This window comes from Taudactylus pleione, unplaced genomic scaffold (genome assembly GCF_031769625.1).
Source record: "Taudactylus pleione unplaced genomic scaffold, aTauple2 ptg001919l, whole genome shotgun sequence".
NCBI lineage: Eukaryota > Metazoa > Chordata > Amphibia > Anura > Myobatrachidae > Taudactylus > Taudactylus pleione.
This window is the reverse complement of record NW_028286316.1, coordinates 125,460-150,363: the sequence shown is the minus strand read 5'-3', so window position 1 is coordinate 150,363 and position 24,904 is coordinate 125,460. Positions and strand designations below refer to the sequence as shown.

General features: G+C 44.6%; 1 pseudogene across 1 annotated transcript in view; it reads left to right on the top strand.

The window, feature by feature from the left end:
* Window positions 1-24,166, top strand: part of LOC148436177 (uncharacterized) — a 74,124-nt pseudogene extending 49,958 nt beyond the window's left edge. Inside the window, exon 8 of the transcript XR_015876497.1 lies at window positions 21,550-24,166. The product of XR_015876497.1 is annotated as an uncharacterized LOC148436177 (transcript). The remainder of the gene's footprint in view (window positions 1-21,549) is intronic.
* Window positions 24,167-24,904: the final 738 nt, after the last annotated feature.

Genomic DNA, 24,904 nt, shown 5'->3' with positions numbered 1-24,904 from the left:
CATCTGCAATAATTACTGAGAGCCTGATTCAGACCCGCTCGCAAGCGGGTCGATGTTGGGCAAGTGCGCATGTGCACGACGGAGGCTGCTCCGTCGTGCGCATGCGCGAGACCCGAATAACAACGGCTAAGCCGTCGTTATGGGTCTCGCACCAAAGGGTGCGTGCTGTCGATGGTGAGTGACAGCACGCCCCCTTTGGTGGGCGTGCCGGGGGCGTTGCTGCCCAGACGGAGGCATTCCCATAGGAACGCCTACCGTCTGGGGCCGGCCCCACTGACAGCACTAGTGATGTCAGTGAGAGTGCTTTTGGCTCTGATAGAGCCAAAAGCACTCCTGGGCATGCGGCAGACGAGACCCTACCGCAAGGGTCTCGTCGCAAGCCCGATGGTCGCAATGGTCTTGACCATCGCGACCATCATCATGGATGCTCGCATAAGCTGTGGGTGGTAACCCACAGCTATGCGAGCGTCCAAGAGGCCGCTACTAAAAAGAAAAACGCCCATATTCAGAGCGGGCGCTCGTTCAGAGCGTCCGGCTCTGAATCAGGCCCTGAGTGTCAGCAGTGTTTTATAGTCTGACTTTGCAGCTGGAGTGGGACCATAAGTCCCAGCATGCCCTATCATGCTGGAGTCCACAGTAAGCCTACCACTGTAGGATGTACGTTCCATGTGTGACAATTCTCCAGGCCATATTTATGTAGCACAGGGGAGAGGCTGAAGCATTTCTTGGAGGATAATCTGAGAATCTAGAAAAGTGTTTCCCAGCTCCAGCCCCCAAGGTTCTTAAAAGGGCATGTTTTCCATATCTTCTTACAGAAGCAGAGGTACCTTCATCACTGACTAACACAATCTAAACGATACATAGGTGGTACTAATGATCTCACTGGTGATTCTGGAAGGAGACCTGGAAAACATGCACTGTTATGAATCCCTGAGGACTGGCGCTGGTCCTTACACACAGAATAGTGAGATAGAAAGTGCGGGGAGCAGAGGCAGCTCCATACAGGTTGGTGATAATTAGAGGAATGAAAAGAAAGCTAAGAAAGCCTCAGACAGGTGAGGACTCAGCAGGGCCTATTACAGAGGACGTCTGTGCATCTTATACAGCACCCGGTGTACACTATGGTGTCTCTCTGTGTATTCTGTCACTTCCACACTAATAACCACCTACTGAGGGTAATGACCGCCAGCTACAGCTGATACGTTCTGTATTGGGGTCTGAGTGCAGCGGACACCTCCCTATCTCTATAGTCATTTACCCACCGAGCAGTGACTACTCCACCTGTATTATATGTAACACCAGGGTCTGCTCCACCTGTATGATATGTAACTCTGGGGTCTGCTCCACCTGTATTACACGTAATAAAAGAGTATGCTCCCCGTCTCATATGTTGTAACAGGGTCTGCTCCCCCTTTGTTATATCTAACACCAGTGTCTCCTCCACCTGTATCATATGTAACACTAGTGTCTTCTCCACCTGTATATTATGTAACACTGGGTCTGCTCCACCTGTATTATGTGTGACACTGGTGTCTGCTCCCCATGTATGCTATGTAACACCAGGGTCTGCTCCACCTGCATTAAAAATAACACTAAAGTCTGCAGCACCTGCACACAAAACACAGCACTATAGACTGATCTACCGGTATAATGAGGCACCACAGTCTGCTCCCCCTGTACAACAGGAATAACAATAGTAAACATCGTTACCTGTCACCAGACACCGCGATGTCCGTTCTCTCCATCTCACCCGGAAGTTGCTGTTATAGAACATAGAAGAAACGCCCCAACCACGCTCCGTCCTTCTAATCTCCGTGTAGCTATGGCTACTGTCTGCCCCGCCCCTCTTAATCATAGTGACCGCCCTCTTCTCTTTCCCGCAGTACGGTGATTGGCAGCAGCGAGTAGCCAATCAGGCGGTACAAAGTAGGTAGGACGTCCTGTAACTAGCAGCCACCTGCACCTGCCGCTCACAGCTTCATCACTAGAGTAACATGTTATAGTCTAATGGAGTCCTCATGTACGGTGACCGGCGGCCATTTTCTTATAGTCTACCAGTCCCAGAGCAGAGGGGGCGGGGCTACAGGGGCTTTAGCTGCCATTTTGTCATAGACATTCCTGACAGCCGGAGCCAGGTAACGTGTCCTGTATTTATTATATTGTTATTATATAGGGGGAGGGGACTGTATAGTGATATATGAGGTGGAATAATACAGCTCCCAGCACACACTGATATGTGGTATTATTATTATATAGTGGTAGGGGACTGTACAGTGATATATGAGGGGGAATAACACAGCTCCAGCACACACTGATATGTGGTATTATTATATAGGGGAGAGAGGACTGTACAGTGATATATGAGGGGGAATAACACAGCTCCCAGCACACACTGATATGTGGTATTATTATTATATTAGGGAGAGGGGACCGTAAACTGATATGAGGGGGAATAACATAGCTCCCAGCACACACTGATATGTGGTATTATTATTATTATATAGTGGGAGGGGACTGTACAGTGATATATGAGGGGGAATGACACAGCTCCCAGCACAAAATGGTATGTGGTATTATTATATAGGGGAGAGGGGTCCGTACAGTGATATATGAGGGGGAATAACACAGCTCCCAGCACACACTGATATGTGGTATTATATAGGTGAAGAGGGGACTGTACAGTGATATATGAGGGGGAATAACACGGCTCCCAGCACACACTGATATGTGATATTATTATTATATAGGGGGAGAGGGGACTGTACAGTGATATATGAGGGGAAATAACACAGCTCCCAGCACACACAGATATGTGATATTATTATTATATAGGGGAGAGGGGACTGTACAGTGATCTATGAAGGGGAATAACACAGCTCCCAGCACACACTGATATGTGGTATTATTATTATATAGGGGAGAGGGGACCGTACAGTGGGCCTGATTCAGAGCCGGACGCTCTGACCAGAGCGCTCGCTCTGAATCAGTGCCCTCCTCCCTAAAAATGGAGCAGCGTCTTGGATGCTCGCATAGCTGTGGGTTACCACCCACAGCTTATGCGAGCGTCCATGATGATGCTCACGATGGTCAAGACCATCACGACCATCGGGCTTGGCGACAAGACCCTGCCATAGGGTCTCGGCGACTGCAAGCCCTGGAGTGATTTTGGCTCTATCAGAGCCAAAATCACTCCCACTGACATCACTTGTGGGGCCGGATCCAGACGGTAGGCGTTCCCATTGGAACGCCTCCGTCTGGCAGCCACGCCCCCGGCACGCCAACAAAGGGGGCATGCTGTCAGTCACCATCGACAGCACGCCCCCTTAGGTGCGAGATCCCGAGCAACGTATTTCTCGTCGCTCGCCGGGTCTCGCGCATGCGCACAACGGAGCTCCCTCTGTCGTGCGCATGCGCATTCACCCAACATCGACCCGCTTGCGAGCGACTTTCGCTCGCGAGCGGGTCTGATTGACCCCCAGTGATATATGAGGGGGAGTAACACAGCTCCCAGCACACACTGATATGTGGTATTCTTATTATATAGTCGGGGGGGACTGTACAGTGATATATGAGGGGGAATAACACAGCTCCCAGCACACACTGATATGTGTTATTATTATTATATAGGAAAGAGGGAACTGTGCAGTGATATATGAGGGGGAAAAACACAGCTCCCAGCTCACACTGATAAAGTATGTGGTATTATTATATAGGAGAGAGGGGATTGTACAGTGATATTTGTGGGCTAATAACACATATCCCAGGACACACTAATGTATGGTATTATTATTATATAGGGGTCTGTACAGTGATATATGAGGAGGGATAACAGCTCCTATCACACACTGATATGTGGTATTATAATATAGGAGAGAGGGGACTGTACAATGATATAAGAGAGGAAACAACACAGCTCCCAGCACACACTGATGTTATTATATGTGAGAGAGGGGTTTTTACAGTGGTGATATATGAGGGGGAATAACACACCTCGCAGCACACATTGCTATGTAGTATTAATATATAGGGGAGAGGGGACCGTACAGTGATATATGAGGGGGAATAACACAGCTCCCAGCACACACTATGTGGTATTATTATTATATAGGGGAGAGGGGACTGTACAGTGATCTATGAGGGGGAATAACACAGCTCCCAGCACACACTGATATGTGGTATTATTATTATATAAGGGAGAGGGAACTGTTCAGTGATATATGTTAGGGAATAATACAGCACACAGTTATATATGTAGTATTATTATATTGGGGGTAGAGGACTGTACAGTGTTGTATGAGGGGAAATTACACAGCTGCCGTCACACACTGATATGTTGTATTTTTATTATGTAGGGGAGAGGGGTTCGTAAAGGGTCATTCCATATCAGTTTCCACAAAACAAATTACTTCATCAAGGCCTTTCAGCACTCATCCTAACCCACCTCATGCTCTTTCCTTCCTATCTTCCCCTTCTGTGTCATGCCTGTCTGTCTGCCCCTCCCCTTAGAATGTAAGCTCTCATGAGCAGGGACAACTTCCCTCATGTGCTTCTCTTTACATTTTTTACTACTCTCTACTCCCCATTAGGGCACCTAACACGGGACTGCCAACTCCCGGCAGCTTATTGTGAGTGCTTTAATCACTAATTCAGCAATGTATATAAGTCGTGTCCTTGTCCTGCACTGTAATGTACTGTAAGTTACTTGTTTCTTGTTCACCTATTAGTTCTATGTAAGGCGCTGCGGAACACTTGTGGCGCCATATAAATAAAGGAAAATAATAATAATAATAATAATTGTCCACCACCAGTCACAGATTTGTACAAAGTTTTTTTTACATCCTCTTTTATGAAAAAAAAAATTCTGCAAAATTTTTCGGCTTTCTGATTGTTAGTTTCCGAAACATTGATTTTTCAATTTATTAAACTATTACTAATCGCGACTTATTTATTCAGTTTATTTGAAGTATCATGGCTGTTTATTAAGGACAACATTAGATATACCCATTTTTTGGGAATTACTGGATGACAATATACACTGTCTGCTGACACGTGACCATTACAACAGGTTAAAAACAAGGCGAAAATATTTTTATTGTTGACTCAGCTTCAGTTATGTTTAAGTTTTTATATTTCATGGTTTCTTGTGTAAATTATGGATGGGGTACAACAGTAATCAAATGTCAATTTCAGACTTTTTTTTTCTCCACTATAAAACTATAGTACCATGCTGATTTTTTTTTATGGTAGTAATGTATACCTTTGTTAAGCACCTAAATAAAATTGAGATATCTAATGTTGATTTAACCTTGTGTTTTTAATTCTGTTCCAAAATCTTTAATCATTCCTGTAACTCGAAACATAAGACAGTTAAAGTCATTTAGTTTGGATTTTTAGATTCAGTGAAAAAGTTACCTTAGGGGTCCAAATTTCATGGTGGTTCCTTAATAAACACCCGTGATACTTCAAATAAAGTGAATAAATAAATAGACATTTGTAAATAGTTTACCTGTTCCAACCCAATCCCACCCTAATGACAGCTGTGGAGTCAGGAGCATAGTGACATATAAATTGTTTATTGAAACAAAAACATAATCCAGAGAAATTTCAAAAACAATGGTGCACTCTGTAATCAATGAGACATATTCACATGCAGCAATAGGAGGGACAGCTTGCAGAGGCCCAGCTGGCTTTAGCTGCACATATTATAGGCTGGGGATATACAGACTGGATACAAACAAGACCCATATGCTGCAGAGTGGGTGAGTCAGAGTCACATGTAGTAATAGGAGGAACAGCTTGCAGAGGCCCAGCTGGCTTTAGCTGCACATATTATAGGCTGGGGATATACAGACTGGATACAAACAAGAACCATATGCTGCAGAGTGGGTGAGTCAGAGTCACATGCAGCAATAGGAGGGACAGCTTGCAGAGGCCCAGCTGGCTTTAGCTGCACATATTATAGGCTGGGGATATACAGACTGGGTACAAACAAGACCCATATGCTGCAGAGTGGGTGAGTCAGAGTCACATGTAGTAATAGGAGGAACAGCTTGCAGAGGCTCAGCTGGCTTTAGATGCACATATTATAGGCTGGGGATATACAGACTGGGTACAAACAAGACCCATATGCTGCAGAGTGGGTGAGTCAGAGTCACATGTAGTAATAGGAGGAACAGCTTGCAGAGGCCCAGCTGGCTTTAGCTGCACATATTATAGGCTGGGGATATACAGACTGGGTACAAACAAGAACCATATGCTGCAGAGTGGATGAGTCAGTCACATGTAGTAATAGGAGGGACAGCTTGCAGAGGCCCAGCTGGCTTTAGCTGCACATATTATAGGCTGGGGATATACAGACTGGATACAAACAAGAACCATATACTGCAGAGTGGATGAGTCAGAGTCACATGCAGTAATCGGAGGGACAGCTTGCAGAGGCCCAGCTGGCTTTAGCTGCACATATTATAGGCTGGGGATATACAGACTGGGTACAAACAAGAACCATATACTGCAGAGTGGATGAGTCAGAGTCACATGCAGCAATAGGAGGGACAGCCTGCAGAGGCCCAGCTGGCTTTAGCTGCACATATTATAGGCTGTGGATATAGAGACTGGGTACAAACAAGAACCATATGCTGCAGAGTGGGTGAGTCAGAGTCACATGCAGCAATAGGAGGGACAGCTTGCAGAGGCCCAGCTGGCTTTAGCTGCACATATTATAGGCTGGGGATATACAGACTGGGTACAAACAAGAACCATATACTGCAGAGTGGATGAGTCAGAGTCACATGCAGTAATAGGAGGAACAGCTTGCAGAGGCCCAGCTGGCTTTAGCTGCACATATTATAGGCTGGGGATATACAGACTGGGTACAAACAAGACCCATATGCTGCAGAGTGGGTGAGTCAGAGTCACATGTAGTAATAGGAGGAACAGCTTGCAGAGGCCCAGCTGGCTTTAGCTGCACATATTATAGGCTGGGGATATACAGACTGGATACAAACAAGAACCATATGCTGCAGAGTGGGTGAGTCAGAGTCACATGCAGCAATAGGAGGGACAGCTTGCAGAGGCCCAGCTGGCTTTAGCTGCACATATTATAGGCTGGGGATATACAGACTGGATACAAACAAGAACCATATGCTGCAGAGTGGATGAGTCAGAGTCACATGCAGCAATAGGAGGGACAGCTTGCAGAGGCCCAGCTGGCTTTAGCTGCACATATTATAGGCTGGGGATATACAGACTGGGTACAAACAAGAACCATATGCTGCAGAGTGGATGAGTCAGTCACATGTAGTAATAGGAGGGACAGCTTGCAGAGGCCCAGCTGGCTTTAGCTGCACATATTATAGGCTGGGGATATACAGACTGGATACAAACAAGAACCATATACTGCAGAGTGGATGAGTCAGAGTCACATGCAGTAATCGGAGGGACAGCTTGCAGAGGCCCAGCTGGCTTTAGCTGCACATATTATAGGCTGGGGATATACAGACTGGGTACAAACAAGACCCATATAATGCAGAGTGGGTGAGTCAGAGTCACATGCAGTAATAGGAGGAACAGCTTGCAGAGGCCCAGCTGGCTTTAGCTGCACATATTATGGGCTGGGGATATACAGACTGGATACAAACAAGACCCATATAATGCAGAGTGGGTGAGTCAGAGTCACATGCAGTAATAGGAGGAACAGCTTGCAGAGGCCCAGCTGGCTTTAGCTGCACATATTATAGGCTGGAGATATACAGACTGGGTACAAACAAGAACCATATGCTGCAGAGTGGATGAGTCAGAGTCACATGCAGCAATAGGAGGGACAGCTTGCAGAGGCCCAGCTGGCTTTAGCTGCACATATTATAGGCTGGGGATATACAGACTGGGTACAAACAAGAACCATATACTGCAGAGTGGATGAGTCAGAGTCACATGCAGCAATAGGAGGGACAGCCTGCAGAGGCCCAGCTGGCTTTAGCTGCACATATTATAGGCTGTGGATATAGAGACTGGGTACAAACAAGAACCATATGCTGCAGAGTGGGTGAGTCAGAGTCACATGCAGCAATAGGAGGGACAGCTTGCAGAGGCCCAGCTGGCTTTAGCTGCACATATTATAGGCTGGGGATATACAGACTGGGTACAAACAAGAACCATATACTGCAGAGTGGATGAGTCAGAGTCACATGCAGTAATAGGAGGAACAGCTTGCAGAGGCCCAGCTGGCTTTAGCTGCACATATTATAGGCTGGGGATATACAGACTGGATACAAACAAGAACCATATGCTGCAGAGTGGGTGAGTCAGAGTCACATGCAGCAATAGGAGGGACAGCTTGCAGAGGCCCAGCTGGCTTTAGCTGCACATATTATAGGCTGGGGATATACAGACTGGGTACAAACAAGAACCATATAATGCAGAGTGGGTGAGTCAGAGTCACATGCAGTAATAGGAGGAACAGCTTGCAGAGGCCCAGCTGGCTTTAGCTGCACATATTATGGGCTGGGGATATACAGACTGGATACAAACAAGAACCATATGTTGCAGAGTGGATGAGTCAGAGTCACATGCAGCAATAGGAGGGACAGCTTGCAGAGGCCCAGCTGGCTTTAGCTGCACATATTATGGGCTGGAGATATACAGACTGGATACAAGCAAAGGTAAAAAGCTGCAGAGTAGATGAGACAGACTCACAGACAGCAGTGGAGCTGCAGTTTGCAGAAGTCCAGTAGACAGGAGATCAGATTCAGTCCATGGAATACAATCCAGGGAAATCAATCAATGAGCAGCAGGGGGCGTGGTGAAGGGCAGGAATAAATAGTCTGTGAGGCAGGTGCATGTGGTTAAACAGGGGAGTGATATTAACTCCTGCATGGGTATGCAATCGGGAAGCCGACTGCCTAAATACCGGCAGCCGGCTTCCCGACTGTCATATCCCGGCAAGGGTGAAATGCCGGGCGTCTAGATGTAGACGCCCGGCATCCCGATCATAGTGATGCCGGGCGCCGCGAGCGGATAGCCGTGGGGGGGGGGAGGGTTAGGTTTAGGGCTCCCGGGGGGTACTTAGGGCTAGGCACCCCCCTGGGAGGGTTAGGCTAGGGGGAGGGAGGGTCTGGGTTAGGCATCCCCCCGGGGGACTTAGGTTTAGGTAGCGGGGAAGGGGGTGGTTAGGGTTAGGCACTTAGAGGGGGGATTAGGGTTAGGCACTTGGGGAGGTTAGGGTTAGGCACCCCTAAGGAGGGTTAGGTTAGTAGATACTCACCTATCCACGATCGGGATTTCCAGCGCTGTCGGGCTTCCGCTGCCGGGATCTCTGCTGATGTCGGCCTGCCGCTGCCGGGAATCATACCGATTCCCCTGCATGTGAGGAGAAAATGTCAGATACAAAATAAAGGCCAGTGTCCTAACACTGATGTAACTTATTTCTAGTGGCGCAAAGACCATTTGATATATGTCTTGGAGGAATAAGAACCCCAGCCAGGAGCATTGGAGTAACATTATGCAGTACAGTGCTGTGCGACAGCCCCTGAGGAGTCTTATGGAGCTGGGACACAGGAACCTCTGACAGACACGCACCATGGTTCTATGGTTGGGGGAAAGGGGAGACTTACTGGTCACTCAGCGTTACATGTCTGACTGTGTTACATGTGTTCTCTGTGATGTCTGTTATATTTATTCTATTTATTTCTAGAAATTACTCTGAGGAACCAGAGTCTTTAATACACAGCACACGTTCTGTATTTTCTCTGAGTCACTGAGGATGGACAAGGACGGGAGTCACAGGACTGAAAGGATCTTACATCTCACCCTGGAGATCATCTATGTGCTGACTGGGGAGGTGAGAGGGTCTGGGAGTGTCACAGTGACATCACTTATATATATAGTAATAATACAGGGACATGACTGGGGGGGTGAGGGGATCTGGGGGTGTCACAGTGACATCACTTATATCTATAGTAATAATACAGGGATATGACTGGGGAGGTGAGGGTATCTGGGAGTATCACAGTGACATCACTTATATCTATAGTAATAATACAGGGACATGACTGGGGGGGTGAGGGGATCTGGGAGTGTCACAGTGACAACACATATCTATAGTAATAATACAGGGACATGACTGGGGAGGGGATCTGGGAGTGTCACAGTGACATCACTTATACCTATAGTAATAATACAAGGACATGACTGGGGAGGTGAGGGGATCTGGGAGTGTCACAGTGACATCACTTATATCTATAGGAATAATACAGGGACATGACTGGGGAGGTGAGAGGATCTGGGAGTGTCACAGTGACATCACTTATATCTATAGTAATAATACAGGGACATGACTGGGGAGGTGAGGGGATCTGGGAGTGTCACATTGACATGACTTATACCTATAGTAATAATACAGGGACATGACTGGGGAGGTGAGGGGATCTGGGAGTGTCACAGTGACATCACTTATATCTATAGTAATAATACAGGGATATGACTGGGGAGGTGAGGGGATCTGGGAGTCCCCCTCTGCTTCCCCCTCTGAGTCCCCCTCGGAGACACCCAAGCAGGCACAGAAAGTGGCTCCTCACTTGGGTACTCCCCAGCACCATTCTTTAAAGGGATCCCCACCTCCTTATCACCTTATCCTTAGCACCTAGAATCTAGGGAGTAAGGCATCTCAACTGTGCCCTATCACTGCTGACCAAACAAACCCCCCACGAGGAATGTCACAGGTCTAGCCTAGTAGACCACCTCATAGTCGTGATCCTCTGTCGAGTCACCAAACATCAACAAGATTTGGGCCGTGCTGTAATTTTTCTCTTACAGCTTCTATTAGTAATAACTGCCTGCCAAGGCACCATCCAGTTTTACTTTTCAATCACAGTTTCCTAGACCACAACCCCCTGGAACTTACTGTCAACATTGTTTGATTCAGTCTCCGAGTGTTCCATTGTTGCACCCTCTTGTGGTATTAATCTAGGATATATAGGGCCTGATTCAGAGCCGGACGCTATTTGCGGACAGTCGTTCCAAAAAAGGGGCCGGCTATTTAAATTGAGCACTCGCGCTTTGCGGTTTGTTGACGCCTCTATGTCTGAGCAAGCGAACGAAAAATGCGCTCGCTATTTTGTAAAGACGCCCCTTTGCCGTTCGCATCACACGTCATCTCCGGTATTTATTTGATTAATCGGGAACATCGAAAGGCATCAGAACTGCTCGCAGTGCTTGTGGTAGGTTTTTCTGACCGCTATCACTGCGAGCAGTTCAGGCTAAAAGACAACCAAGTGACGTGGTCGATGATGCTCCTTTAATAATTATGCACTCCCATTAAATGCCCTTTTGACCATTAGGCTCGCCTGCATTCGGATCTCCACTCCCCCGTTTTCAAGCACCTTCCCCTGTTACCACCCACAAACGGTACATTCTGTCAATCAAATTAGCAGCCCCTCGCTGTTTTGCGAGCGCACGATTTCCGATCGCAATGACTGTTTTGCGCATGCGCATTACGACCCATACGCATGCGCAGTTGTGCGAACATCTCAGAGCGAACGAGCGGCCGCTTACGAGCGGCTCTGAATCAGGCCCATAGTTCATTATAGCACTCTCCTTCAATTTGCTGTAGTACCAATTCTCCTATCACTGTTCAACTCAATCCGAATATCCCCCTCACCAATCCACCTCCCTCTCACTACTGTTCCCATGATATCATCATGAATAGATAAAATGCAAATTCCAGAAAATGAGTGGGCGGTGACATAGCTTAACACTTATCCAAAGGCGAAAAGTCCTTAGTGACTGCTGATCCTCTGTCACCATGTCCTCACCAGACAGATGATGATTCCCCGCCTCCAGTTCCATCCACTAAAGACGACATTATGGCATTACGATCCCTTATCACAGACTTCAAGGAATCTTTGGAATCCAAACTCGATAAAGCGGTCTCCTCCATCAAATCCGATCTCACCTCATTGTCCTCCAGAACCATAAATTGGAGTCTCACCAAGATACTCTCCAAAAATCCCAAAATTAAATCCACAGAGACCTCGACCACATTATTCAAGACCTTGCAGATCTTCGCACTAAAAATGAGGACTTAGACAACTGGGAAAGAAGAAACAACCTTCATATCCGGAATATTCCAGAATCTGTATTCCCGGACAACCTGGAGAACTATCTACACAAGATTTTCACCTTTATCATCCCTGATCTAGGATCCCAACAATTGGAAAGAGCCCACCGGGCCCTTAGACCCAAACCTCGAGACGGAAAACCCCCAAGGGATGTAATCATGCGCTTTCTCAGTTTTAAGGATAAGGAAAGAGTCCTTGCTCCAACACGCAATAAACCTCACATTCTGTATGATAGCATAAAACTTCAGTTCTTCCAAGATCTGGCTCCTCTTACGATCATCAAACGCAGGGAACTCCGAGATCTAACTATTGCATTATGGTCACGAAGTATTCGATACCGCTGGGGTTTCCCCTTCAAACTACTGATCGATTTCAATGGGAAAACTGTCATCATTAGCGATCCCAGAGAGGGCAAGGAAAGCTCAGCCATTTAGAGGACTCTGGCCCCTCTCCCTCCACGTCAACCTCTACTTAAAGAGGATTACTGTTCCTCCATCCCACCAATTCTTATCAATATCCGCTAGGGTTCTTACAAATCTGAGATTTGACTTTACCATAAATGACAGTCCCAGTTTTTTCAATGGCTACCCAAACCATTTCTCTGGTTTCCAGCAACCATTTTATATCCTTTTCAATAATAAAATTATTTTATAATCTGACATATATAGTTATCTTCATTGTTCTACTGTATTAAGGTTTGGTTTTGTCTCCAATGAATGGAGTTATGTCTTTAAAAATAAATGCTTACCTAGATATTTCTATAATTTTTCAGCGGCTTTATTTGGCCCTTACGAGTATACTATTGATTCAGTCTTAGCGCATCTCTAAGGATCCCCAAATGATTGTTAAAGTACTATTATATAATGAGTATATTGTTACTTTTGATCTCACTGACTGTATTTGTTTGTTTCTCACCCGACCTCTTGCTGATCTCTTTATTCCCCGCCTCTGCACTTTCCCCCCTTCAACATCTACAGCGACATACCTACAATTCTTATTACGTTTTTAAATATTTTTCTCTTTTTCACTATGTGACCACCACTGGAGGGTTGTGACTCTCTGACACTCTCATCCTCTATTTCTGGCTATCCCCACACACTCACAATATTGAATACTATTCCATTTTACAGTATATCATTTCTACATTTCTTAAGGTAGTTTGGTCTATCCTCCTTGCTACCTTTTTGGAGTTTATTGTCCCAAACACCGTGTGCATTTTCCTCTGCAGGACATGAGGAATTCCCAGTCGGACCCTTCCCTATTATTCCTTCTTAATCTGATCTTAATTACCCCCCCTTTTTTATTTATTTTTTCTCTCCCTACGAGTCGGATTCCCCTTATTTTCACTTTAAACTGCCCTTTTTTTTTATTTATTTTTTTGTAATTTAAAACAAACCTTACCATTATGTCACTAACCTTCTTCTTCTTAAATGCCAAGGGTTTAAATACCCCTCAAAAGCGATCTTCGCTTTTCCGATCTATCCGTAGTCTCAAAGCTGGGGTTGTTCTAATACAAGAGACTCATTTTAAAGCTAATATGCACCCTTCTTTACACTCAAGACACTTTCCTACCTCATACTACTCTTCTAGTCAATCGAAACACAATGGAGTGGCGATACTAATTAGCAATAAAGTCCCTTTCACCCAACACTCAGTAAATATTGACTCTGATGGAAGATACATCATATTAACTGGCAAATTGGGCAACTTGGAGTGCACAATAGCCAATGTATATGCCCCTAACAATGGTCAGATATCATTTTTTAACGTCTTTTTTTCCAAATTAAATAAATATAGGATGGGCTATCTTCTTGTGGGTGGAGACTTTAATGCCGTCCTCAATCATGAACTTGACAAATCCCCTGCCCCTACTACTTTGCGACCTTGCGCATTGAGTAGAAAAAGGAGGGGGATTTAACCCCCTATTGTACCTCAGCACACTGAATAATACCTGCAACAATATATGAAGACTATATGGTCATAGAAATTCAGAGATTTCTATGACCGTATAGTCTTCATATATTGTTGCAGGTATTATTCAGTGTGCTGAGGTACAATAGGGGGTTAAATCCCCCTCCTTTTTCTACTTAGTGTGACCCCTCCCTTTCATGCACCTGATTAGTACTGCTGGATTGATTGAGCAGCTGCCATTTTTGTTTGTTTGACCTTGCGCATTGACCAGATCTTTGAACTCACGTCTTCGTGAATCAGGTCTTTTTGACACCTGGCGAATTCTCCATCCTACATCTCGTGACTTCACCTTTTTCTCAATTCCCCATCAATTTTACTCCAAGATTGATCTTTTTCTCTGTTGCACCCCGGCATCTAAACACCTCTCCAAATCATCCATAGTCACTAATCACTGGTCTGACCATTCTATAGTCACTGCATCTTTTGATTTTTTTGACACACCCATAACTCGACCTCCCTGGCGTCTTAATGAAACTCTTTTGAAGATCCCAAAATTTCAAGGGAAACTTAAACTTGCCCTCATAGAATACTTCTCTTTGAATGCCGTAGACTCCGCTTGCACCCCATTGGCATGGGAAACACATAAAGCAGTCATTCGGGGAGACGTCATTAGCTATGCATCTTTCAGAAACAAGGAACGTAGATCCTAAATGACTTCTCTGACAGAAGAGGTCCAACTTGGAAATCTCTCATAAACGTCTCCCTTCCCGTGCTTTATATAACCAATTAACTTCTGTAAAAGCATCCCTTAATGCCCTTCAGGCTGAAAAAACTGAACAGTCTTTACGATGGCTTAACCAAAAATATTATGAAAAAAGTAACAAAGCAGATTCCCTTCTAGCTAATAGGTTGAAAGCCCGGAAGGCTAGGACCGTGGTCCCAGTATTAAAAGATGACCACGGCAATCATCATTATAATCCTACCACCATCAATTCTCTATTCAAAACATACTACTAACACCTCTAATATATCTGAGCATTCTCCCCTTCCTTCTCCAACCGACACTTCGTTTTCAGATTACTTAACCTCTTGTAATCTTCCCTACATAAACCCCACGACTTCCTCTGCTTTCAACGAACCCATTTCCGCTTCCGAAATCATTTCGGCCCTTAAAATGCAAAAACCTTCTAAAGCCCCAGGTCCCAACGGATTTCCAATGTCTTATTATAAAACTTTCCAATCCTCTCTGATTCCCCATTTAACAGCGGTTTTCAACCAAATTCTAGAAGGAGCTTCATTCCACCCGGATACGACCAGAGCCACTATCACCATACTCCCAAATCCCAATAAGGACCCATTATTAGTGTCTAACTACCGCCCCATTTCACTGCTTAACACTGACCTAAAACTTTTTGCCAAGGTCCTTGCAAATAGGTTGAACCCACTTCTCCCCACTCTAATTCACCCCAACCAAGTGGGCTTTGTCCCATCCAGGCAGGCATTAGACAATACTACACACACGATTGATGTAATTCACTATATCAATACTCACAAGCTTCCTTCTCTGGTGCTTGCCCTGGACGCGGAGAAGGCCTTTGACAGGGTCTCTTGGTCATTTATGTTCCAAACACTGTACGTAGCTTCAGATTTCACGGAAAGTTCTTACAGGCTATTCAAGCCCTTTATTATAACCCTTCTGCTACAGTTTCCGCAGGTGGACTACTATCCGACTCATTCTCCATCACCAATGGGACTAGACAGGGGTGCCCTTTATCACCCCTGATATTTGCCCTTATCATAGAACCGCTTGCGAGCCGTATCAGGGAAAACCCTAACATTGCTGGCGTCGAAATCAAACAATCCCAATATACCATTTCTTTATTTGCTGATGATATACTCCTCACGCTAACAAAAACACTTACGTCCCTTCCCAACCTATTTCATGAACTCTCTCTATATGGCTCTGTATCGGGCTATAAAATCAATCATGACAAATCTGAGGCCCTTCCTCTCCATCTCCCTGGATGTACGAGGAAGTTATTACAGTCAAATTTTAATTTTCTATGGAAGAGAGACTCCCTCAAATATCTTGGGGTATCCATCACAAAATCTTATGACTCACTGTACAAAACCAATTATCCCCCCCTTATCAGATCAATTCACAAAGACCTACAACAATGGCAAACGTACTTCCTTTCATGGATAGCGTGTATTAATGCCATAAAAATGAATATTCTCCCCAAATGACTATACCTTTTTCAGACTCTCCCTGTACCTATCCCTTCCCACACTCTTGACACACTTCAATCTACACTCGGCAAATTTGTTTGGAACAACAAAAAAAACAGAATTCGTCGTGACATACTAGTCAAATGCACTTGGGAGGGAGGTCTGAGTTAACCCAATCTACGCCGTTATTATAATGCTACTCGAATGAGTCAGTTGACATCATGGCATTCTCGACACATCAAGCGATGGGTAGACCTAGAAAGCGATCTGGTAGATATACACTCAATCTCATACCTGCCGTGGCTACCTCGTAAACACAGACCCAAATCCCCCTTCCTGTCCCCCACCATTACATTGACACTTAATAATTGGGATCTAATCAATAAAAAACAAAATCTTTCCTCACACCCTTCTCTAACTCCCATCTGGAATAATCCTGCATTCCCCCCAGGTTTATCTCATGTCGTGGCCCGAACCTGGATGTCGGCTGGCATTACGAGGTTTCACCATATCGTCGGGGCATTCTCCCCTTTATACTTCGCAGATATCCAAGAAAAACATGGAAATCCTAATACACTACATTACCAATACCTACAAATCCGCCATTTTGTCACTTCATCTTCCTCAGCTCTACCCTCGACTAATCCCACACCCTTTGAAAGATTTTGCATTTATAAATTTAATAACAAGGGGGCTATTTCATCTATATACCATTCTATTCTGGCTTTGGTGTCTCCCCCACTTGAAGCACATGAACAGGCATGGGAATCAGACCTAGGCATAGCATTTGGAGAACAAGCCTGGGATGCCATACGTCTAGCTATTTCAAAGTGTTCTATCAGCGTAGTCGTCAGAGAGAACTCTTACAAGGTGTACACCAGGTGGTACTTAGTACCAGACCATCTCCATCAGATGTATCCTAACTCCTCTAATCTATGCTGGAGAGGGTGTGGCCAGGTAGGTACATTTTTTCACACATGGTGGACTTGAACCCAAATCGTCCCATTCTGAAACATGGTTCGTTCCCTGCTCTCTCAACTCCTTAGACTTTCGACCTCTCTCTCCTGCTAACTTTTTACTCTATGCCCTGATCGATAGCATTCCCAGCATCTCCAATAAACTAGCTCTTCACATATCCTCAGCTGCCAGGCATCAGATAGCCCATAATTGGAAGGTCCCGGACACTCCCAGCCGACAAGAACTTCTGAACAGAATTTGGTTCGTAGCAAAAATGGAATACATTACTAGTTTACGGAACGACACTGTCCAGAAGTTCCACTCTATCTGGAGCCCCTGGTATTACTATCAAAATGTACCCCTCCCCGGTCTTGGTTAGAACCATGAAGACCACTTTCATTGTAACTTCGAACTCCATATTTCCCCCCAACTCACGCCTCCTCACCCTTTCCTCTACCCCATTTTGTTTTTCCTTTCTCTTCATTTAACTATCCCTTTATTTATTTATTTTCTCCTTTTTTTTTTTTTTTCTTTCTCTCTTCCTCCGTTTTACCTTTTTTACCTCTACCTCCCATTCCTACCTAGTCTGGTCAATTTTATAAGCCAAGTCTAATTATCTTGTATACAACTGTTAATATTTTCACCACTGATTCAAGTTGTTTTGTAACAATTTCATCATTGTTTATTGAGTTTTTTCAATATAATTTTATATTTATCCAATAAACGAATACAAAACAAAAAATGAAAAGAAAAAATTAGAGTATACCTGAGTATGACTGGAAAAGCTCTGCCAACCTGCCTCACCTGACCGCACGTCACTGATCTATAGTGATAATCTAGCAGCAGGTAGCCGGTCTCAGATATAGTATCAGTCTCACAGTCCTCCCTGGAGTTGGGATTTAGGGCCTGATTCAGAGCCGGACGCTCTGAATGAGCGCCCGCTCTAAATCAGGGTGTTTTTTTTAAAGTTGCGGCCTCTTGGCCGCTTGCATAGCTGTTGGTTACCACCCACAGCTTATGCGAGCGTCCATGATGATGGTCGCGATGGTCAAGACCATCGCGACCATCGGGCTTGCGACGAGACCTTTACGGTAGGGTCTCATCTGCCGCAAGCCCAGGAGCACTTTCGACTCTATCAGAGACAAAAGCACTCCCATTGACATCACTTGTGATGTCAGTGGGGCCGGCCCCAGACGGTAGGCATTCCCATGGGAACGCCTCCGTCTGGGCAGCCACGCCCACCAAAGGGGGCGTGCTGTCACTCACCATTGGCAGCACGCCCCCTTTGCAGCGAGACCCATAGCGACGGCGTGTCCGTCGCTATCCGGGTCTCGCGCATGCGCACAACAGAGCCGGGTCCGTCGTGCGCATGCGCACTGGCCCAACATCGACCCGCTTGCGAGCGCTCAGCGCTCGCGAGCCGGTCTGAATCAGGCCCTTAGTACATTGCTCACAGTATGTTATTTTATTTTTGTCACTGACACACAGATGTCGGAGCTGCAGGATATACTGTATATTCTACATTTTCCTATATATAGGAGATTGTTACAAGACTCTTTATTGTGAAATAGTCTTCTTGTATATTATGCACCTGAATAAACTACCCCATTTAGGTGGAGATTAAATGACCATCTCATTGATGTCTCCACCAATACACAGGATTACACAGTAGTAAAGAAGACATCCGGTGAGTGTGAGACACCCAGCAGCCACCCCCGTGTGTCAGGAGGACTGAGAAGGATCCAGAGTCCCATAACGGTGCTTCCACCTCACTCACTGATACATGAGAGACACAATGACCAGAAGATCCTGGAACTCACCAACAAGAACATTCAGCTGCTGACTGGAGAGGTAACTGCTGGGAATGGAACATTATAAAGTAACACCAGGGGATGTGTCTGGGTGATGACTGGAGAGGTGACTGCTGGGAATGGGACATTATACAGTAACACCAGGGGATGTGTCTGGGTGATGACTGGAGAGGTGACTGCTGGGAATGGGACATTATACAGTAATACCAGGGGATGTGTCTGGGTGATGACTGGAGAGGTGACTGCTGGGAATGGGACATTATACAGTAACACCAGGGGATGTGTCTGGGTGATGACTGGAGAGGTGACTGCTGGGATTGGGACATTATACAGTAACACCAGGAGATGTGTCTGGGTGATGACTGGAGAGGTGACTGCTGGGAATGGGACATTATACAGTAACACCAGGGGATGTATCTGGGTGATGACTGGAGAGGTGATTGCTGGGAATGGGACATCACCCAGATACATCCCCTGGTGTTACTGTATAATGACTGGAGAGGTGACTGCTGGGAATGGGATATTATACAGTAACACCAGGGGATGTGTCTGGGTGATGACAGTATCATTGTGTGTGTCAGGTTCCTATAAGGTATCAGGATTTCACTATCTATGTCTCCTTGCAGGAGGGGGAGTATATAGAGGAACACAATGGTCTGTACAAGGGCGTGATGATGGAGAAGCACCAGCCCCTCACATCGCTGGGTATTTTACAGGGGAGAGCAGGTATGGGGGCCCCCTATATACACACATCACCTGATAATCACATATATACAATGTACTCAGTCACTGTGTGTCTCCTACAGATGGACCCAGTAACAGAAATACCCCAGAAAGATGTCCCCGTCCTCTTTATTTCCAGGATTGTACAGAGAAGAATCACAGGATTCCACAGGAGCATCAGGTAGCTGAGATTTAGGGTCTCACCAATATACTATAGTGACTGTCAGTATATAATCTGTAGAGCAGCTGTGTGTGTTTTATACACTAACATTATACTGTATAATCTCAAATAATCTCAAATAATGACATCAGACTTTATGCAATTTTGTATTATCTGATTTAATTAGGGTGAAGATCTGATTAATATTAAGATAAATAATATAGAAGGAGAAGAAGAGACGTATGTGACTGATAAAAAGGCAGAAGATATAGAGGGAGAAGCAGAGACATATGTGACTGATATGAAGGCAGAAGATATAGAGGGAGAAGAAGAGACATATGTGACTGATATGAAGGTAGAATATATAGAGGGGGAAGAAGAGACATATGTGACTGATAATAAGGGAAAAAATATAGAAGGAGAAGAGACGTATGTGACTGATATCAATGCAAAAGATGTAGAAGGAGAAGAGATGTATGTGACTAATATGAAGACAGACGATAAAGAGGGAGAAGAAGAGACGTATGTGACTGATATTAAGGCAGCAGATATAGAGGAGGAAGAAGAAACGTATATGATGGGTGATCAGCAGTGTAAGGAGGAGGAAATACCTACAGATATCAGCACAGGTGAGTAATAAACACTTTTTACAGAAAATATCTCATATTCTTCTTGCTCAGTCACTACAGCAATCTCTTCACTGTCAGTACAATTTAATGAGGGATATGTATATGCCTAGTGGGGGAGTCAGGAGCCCTATTATACTCCTCTCCCCCTCACATCATGTCACTGTGTGTTACCAGCCCGGAGATCTGACCAGTCTCCTCCCCACACTCTCTGGTGTATCTCATACACCAAGAGCCATCAGCCCCTATTATACTCCTGCTCTCCCCCTCACATCATGTCACTGTGTCTTACCAGCCCAGAGATCTGACCAGTCTCCTCCCCACACTCTCTAGTGTATCTCATACATCAGGAGCCATCAGCCCCTATTATACTCCTGCTCTCCCCCTCACATCATGTCATTTTGTTTTACCAAACATGCTGTATAGTTTAGGCTGGTAAACATGGCTTCTAACACGTTATCCCTAGTTTTTGTATATGTGTGTCCATTTGGTAGGGAATATAGATTGTAAGCTCCACTGGGGAACGATCTGATGTGAATGACTAAATATTCATTGTAAAGCTCTTCTCAGTATGTCTGTGCTCTAAAAAGTGCTTCTCAGTATGTCTGTGCTATATAAAGTGCTTCTCAGTATGTCTGTGCTCTATAAAGTGCTTCTCAGTGTGTCTGTGCTATATAAAGTGCTTCTCAGTATGTCTGTGATACATAAAGTGCTTCTCAGTGTGTGTGCTATATAAAGTGCTTCTCAGTGTGTCTGTGCTATATAAAGAGCTGTGAGTAATATTAATACAGTTATTGTATTTCTATCAGATGGACGCACAAGCAGGAATGACTTGGAGGGAGATCTCGTCTTCTGTACAGATATTAAAATAGAAGATAACATCACACAGGAATTTCAAGGAGATAATCTCGTTACACTAAATTTACATCCAGTACCTCACAGTGCAGCTATATCATCTGATCCCTCTAATTGTGACCAATGTTCTCCTGATACCTCAGCTTTTGTTACACATAGTTTAGCTTATACACCTATTAAACTATGTCCCTGTTCTGTGTGTGGGAAATGTTTTAGACAAAAGTCATCTCTTGTTACACATCAGAGAAGTCACACAGGTGAGAAACCATTTCCATGTTCTGTGTGTTGGAAATATTTTACACGAAAATCATCTCTTGTTAGACATCAGAGAAGTCACACAGGTGAGAAACCATATCCATGTTCTGAGTGTGAGAAATGTTTTACAAACAAATCACACCTTGTTAGACATCAGAGAAGTCACACAGGTGAGAAACCATTTCCATGCTCTGACTGTGGGAAATGTTTTGCAGACAAATCAGCTCTTTTTACACATCAGAAAAGTCACACAGGTGAGAAACCGTTTCCATGCTCTGACTGTGGGAAATGTTTTACAATGAAATCATCTCTTGTTACACATCAGAGAAGCCACACAGGTGAGAAACCATTTCCATGCTCTGAGTGTGGGAAATGTTTTATATGGAAATCGCAACTTGTTATACATCAGAGAAGACACACAGGTGAGAAACCATTTCCATGCTCTGATTGTGGGAAATGTTTTGCATACAAATCAGCTCTTTTTACACATAAGAAAAGTCACACAGGTGAGAAACCGTTTCCATGCTCTGACTGTGGGAAATGTTTTACAATGAAATCATCTCTTGTTACACATCAGAGAAGACACACAGGTGAGAAATCATTTCCATGCTCTGAGTGTGGGAAATGTTTTACATGGATATCACAACTTGTTATACATCAGAGAAGACACACTGGAAATGACCTCTCACCTGAGTATGGGAAATAATTTACACGGAAATCACAACTTGTTAGACATCAGTGAAGACACACAGGTGAGAGGCCATTTCCATGCTCTGAGTGTGGAAAACGTTTTACACATAAATCAAACCTTGTTAGACATCAACTGTCACACAGGAGAAAAGCATTTCTATGAGCTGATGCAATAAAAGGTAGCAACCCTCCAATCACACAGTATTAACATTTGAAGTTATCCATCTGCAGATAATTGGGATGTGTGTCATTAATATAAAAAGGGGGTGTACAGCATTAGGGAAATCTAAACAACAAATAATTATTATAGGGCTTAATAGAGATGCATCTATGCCCTCAGAAGGTGATCTGGTTAGACAAGAACCACTTCACCTTGTTCTACCGACCACCTAGATATGTTATAATCCTCTGCATGACTTCACTAATCTGATTTTCAACCTTTTTGTTCATCCATATGTGTGTATATATGTACCCTTCAGCTAGTATATATATATATATATATATATATATATGTTTTATAATGTGATGTTATCCAAATTCTTCTAGTGGCATGCCCAGTACAGGCTCCATGAGTCAAAGTTCTGCCCAGCGTACACCAACGGGAGGTCCGACCGGGACTCTAAACCCCCTAGTATGTCTTCTGGGATCCAAAGTTACGACTCTGTGAAGATTTCATCCAAATTATATGATGTCGTCTAAATACATCCAGTGGAAGGCCCAGAACAGGCTTTCTTGGTTAAAGTTGTGCCCAGCGCACTCCGCGGTCACCAGGACCCTAATTTAGTGAATTTAGAGGTTGGGTTATGGAGAATTGAATCTCTCCCCCCTCTTTCAGCCCCTGCTTCCATCGCTCCCCCTGCACCATTCACACCCCACACTTCTCCCTGCCTGCTTCCCTCTATCACCCCCTGCCTTTCTCTCTGATTCCCTCTGTCTGCCACACTCTCTAACAGATTCCCTCTCACACCCTCCCCTCTCTCTGATTTCCTCTGGTCTCTCTATGCTGAAACAGAGCCAGGAGCATTGTGTACAAGCTGCTGTGCAGTTTAAAGTCAGGACAGGCCATCAGCCAATCCCGGCTCACGGACCGGCTCATGCTGCCAATCAAAACAAGGGGAGGCTTTTTGAATCCAGTGCCGACAGTGAGCCAATAAGAAACTGCCATTTGGCATCTTCTCATTGGCTGGCAGTCTGCAAGCAACCTTTGGCCGGTTGGCCAATGCTTTCTTTAACCTGCAGTGCAGCTGGAACCTGATGCTCCCAGCTCCGTACCAGCACCACAACCAATCGAGATGTGTCCTCAGCGGGACAAATCTACAGACAATGCCGCTGCTATTCCAGGGCTCGGATACCATACTCCATCCCAATGCTGGTACATTCTCTTCTGTGGCAAATATGAAGTGGCGGAATGTCATACCAGCCCACTTCCTGTGTGTTTATGTATATATATATATATATATAAAGAGAAGAGGTTCTGCACCAGTCGGGCCCAGGGAGACTACTCTGTAGAGATGTGCCCAGGTTTGTGTTGCCAATGGTGTGGCGAATCGTGCTACACATAGCGTGAGGCGCACTCCCACATTTGGAGACACATGCAAGCGCACCACCATAGAAATGGTGCGCACTGCGATCGCTCCATACTGCACTATAACGTGTGCTGGTGTGGGGAATAGCATGGCGCATGTTTGTGGCGCAATCAGCCACAATGAACCTGGACACATCTGTGTTTTCCACTGCTCTGCTGAATCTATGCAACATTGATAGTGTATTCTGATGTCACTGCCTTGACAAAGCCCCCGTTGGGGGTATGATATGTACATGTGATTTTGTTTTTGTTTGGACAATAAATGCACTGTTATGCTTCACATAGTAGTCTGGTGAGTGTCATCATTTCTGTACAGAATATATATATGTGTGTGTATATATATATATATATATATATATATGTGTGTGTGTGTGTATATATATATATATATATATGTGTGTGTGTATATATATATATATGTGTGTGTGTGTGTGTGTGTGTGTATATATATATAAAAAATATACTAGCTTGCAAAAGTCTTTGGCCACTGATAATAATTGATAATAAAAGACAAAATGTAGTGAAATGATGAAAATATTCATGTTTCACGTGATATTATAGCTAAACATTATTAACATTTATTATTTATAATTATATAGTATAACAATTATCAGATAAAATTTGTCTTTCATCCTTTTCCTCCTTTGGCGCGTATCACTGCTTCACATGATTTGGTCATTTGAGGCTCCAAGTTTTCTAAAGTTTGGTAAATTATGCCTTTCCGGGACTCGTTCAGACATTCCCAGAAGTTTTCAGTATTTTTTTAGAGCCATTCCACAAACTTTTATGTCTAATTCATCACAGAGTTTCTTAATGGCGTAGGAGGCAGGGATTGAGATCAGGTGATGTAGGAGGCAGTGTTTGAGATCAGGTGAGTAAGGAGGCAAGGTTTGAAATCAGGTGATTTAGGTGGCAGGGATTGAGATCAGATGAATGAGGTTGCAGGGATTGAGATCAGGTGACTAAGGAGGCAAGGATTTAGATCAGGT